Here is a 3,117-nt window from a genome sequence, read left to right on the forward strand (position 1 = left end):
AGAAGAGGGCTGAAAACCAAGAAAATTCGCTACATCCTGCGATTGCTGTTAATCATAATCCTACTCTGTGCACCATGTATGATTATACTAAACCTTTTTTAATAGTAACTGAATCGAGCATAGTTAGGGCTGCTGTTGCTACAAATAATTTTGAACTGAAACCTAACATAATTCAAATGATCCAACAGTTTGTTCAGTTTGATGGTTAGCAGGACGAGGATCCCAATGCTCACTTGGAAACTTTCTTAGAGTTTTGCAACGCTTTTAAAATCAATGGCATTTCTGATGATGCCATTCACCTTCGGTTGTTTCCCTTTTTGTTGAAGAATAAGCCTAAAAAATGGTGGAACTCGTTACCACGAGGGTCAGTCACTACTTAGGAACAAATGACTGAAAAGTTTTTATTAAACTATTTTTCACCGGCTAAAACAGTCAAATTACGTAATGATATCTTTTCTTTTGTGCAGATGTATTTAGAAACACTTTACAATGCATGAGAGAGATACAAGGACCTGTTGAGACGGTGCCCTCATCATGGGTTACCACTTTGGCTACAGGTTCAAACGTTTCATAATGGCCTGAATCCTTCGACTCGACAAATGATCGATGTAGCCACTAGCGGAACCATCAATAATAAAACACTTGAAGATGCTTATGAATTTATAGAAGAGATGTCAGTGAATAATTATCAGTGCCAAGTCATAAGGACAAAGCCAACAACAGAAGCCGACGTTTATAACGTTGATTTGGTCACCATGCTCTCTAATCAGGTAGAACTCTTGAATAAGAAAATTGATGGTTTTCTTAGTTCTTCACAGGTTCACCTAGTAATGCAGTGCGAAGCAAGTGGAGGTGGATCAAGCAATTCAGAATACCTGCCCTATGGCCACAACATGGAGAACAAGAAGTTAAATTACATGGGTAATAATCCTCGATCTCAAAATAATCCTTATAGTAATACTTACAATGCAAGTTGGAGAAACCACTCAAATTTCTCATAGGAAGGCCAAGGGAATCAGAGACCACCACCTCCAGGCTACCAACAACCACCCTACCAAGAAGAGAAAAAAGCCGAACCTTGAGGAGATGCTAACAAAATTCATCTCGATGTCAAAAACTCGTTTTCAAAATACAGAGACAACCCTTAAAAATCAACAAACGTCAATCCAAGGGCCCGAAACTCAGATAGGCCAACTCGCCAAACTGATTTCTGAACGACCACAGGGTAGTTTTCCGAGTAACATGGAATGTAACCTAAGGGAACAACTCAATGCAATTACCACTCATGACAAGGAAGGGTTAGTTAAGCCTGTATCAGAACCGAGGCAAGGCATTGTGGTAAGTCAAGATAAAGGTGAGGTAGTCCATAGTGAACAAAGAATGGTAAGTAAAGTGTACAAACCACGGGTGCCATACCCCAATACGACAAGGAAAGATCGTACAGATGAAAAATTTGGTAAATTCCTTAAACTAATACAGAAATTACATATTAACTTACCGTTTATTGAAGCTCTCTCACAGATTCCAAACGTAGTCAAATTTTTAAGAGAGCTTCTAGCAAACAAGTGAAAGTTGGATGAGGCGTCGCATGTGGAGTTGAATGCAGTTTGCTCAGCCATATTACAGAATGAGCTACCCAACAAATTGAAAGATCCAGGGAGTTTTACGGTTCCTTGTTTAATTGGTAGTTTAGATGTTCATAATGCATTAGATGACTTAGGGATAAGCATTAATGTTATCCCTTATAAAATGTTTAAACAACTAGGTCTTGGGAAACCCAAACAAACTAGGATGAGCATTCAATTGGATGATAAAACCATTAGATTTCCTAGAGGTATCATTGAAGATGTTCTTGTTAAGATCAATAAATTTATATACCTAGTAGACATTGTTGTTCTAGACATGGAAGAGGATAGCAACGCACCTTTGATTTTAGGACGACCCTTTTTAGTGACTGCGAGAACCATTATTGATGTTGGTATAGGTGAACTCACACTCCGTGTGGGAGACGAAACAATCACCCTTCAAACTCGTAATTCTAGTAACACATCAAAAATTGAAGGTGGTTGTATAAATCATTCTACTAGTACTGATCATGTGGTGAAACCCTCTGTGCAGGAAACAGTTTCGAAGAACGCATATGAGCCGTGTTCAAACAACAACAAAAGACCTTTCTATGAAGAACGAAGGCTACAAATCAAGGAACTGGATGAATGGCAGACAAATAGACCAAGGACACACGGTAAACTAAAATCACGCCATGACGAGCTCAATGACGCACCAAATCAACTTAAGGTTGGAGACAAAGTACTACTAGATGCAGCAGATCCTCGAATTGTCACTTTTGAACCTAATGAAGAAATTCCTGTCAAGGTACTCAGTATTTTCCCATATGGTATAGTCAAGGTAATTCATCCCAAGTTCAGCACTTTTAAGGTAAACAGTACTCGTTTTAAACCTTATTTTGATAAAATTGATAGCAAGAATGAGGAGTGATAAACTCCTCGCACCATCATGACCATACACCAGAGAGGTAAGTCAAGCTTAGACTATAAATAAACGCTTCTCGGGAGGCAACTCGAGCATTAACAGTAATGATTTATTTGAATTTTAGTTTTTCACATCTAACCTACTAACTGAGTCTTGAAACACAAGGTTTTCCCATCCACACGGCCAGGCACACGGGTGTGCCGTAGGCCGTGCACATGCCACGAGATTAGACACGGCCATGCAATACGGCCGTGTGAAAATAGGTAAAAGTTTTTCCCCAAAACGGGATGCGATAAGTTGCCACGGCCATGCGACATGGCCGTGGGCGAAACTACCAAAACAACATGGGCGTGAGACATGCCCGTGCCTTGAAACCATGGTTGAAACTGAGAATTTAACACGGGCGTACGACACGCCCGTGTCATTCACCTGTGGTCCACATTGTCAAAAAGAACACGGGCATGGGCTATCATACACGGGCGTTGGAGAAGCAAACGAAGCAAGACACGACCGTGTGACACGACCGTGTGCACCTACACGCCCAAGGAACACTGGCGTGGGTCGAATGTCAGACGTGCCCAAATTTAAAAATCGCGAAACACACGGGCAAAAATTAGGGTACACGAG

At 40.7% G+C, this 3,117-nt stretch overlaps 1 non-coding gene across 1 annotated transcript; it reads right to left on the reverse strand.

The window, feature by feature from the left end:
- Nucleotides 1–434: 434 nt before the first annotated feature.
- Nucleotides 435–541, reverse strand: LOC128294244 (small nucleolar RNA R71). The gene has a single exon (XR_008284558.1). It is a non-coding gene; the product is annotated as a small nucleolar RNA R71 (small nucleolar RNA).
- Nucleotides 542–3,117: the final 2,576 nt, after the last annotated feature.

The sequence above is a fragment of the Gossypium arboreum genome, chromosome 6 (assembly GCF_025698485.1).
Source record: "Gossypium arboreum isolate Shixiya-1 chromosome 6, ASM2569848v2, whole genome shotgun sequence".
NCBI lineage: Eukaryota > Viridiplantae > Streptophyta > Magnoliopsida > Malvales > Malvaceae > Gossypium > Gossypium arboreum.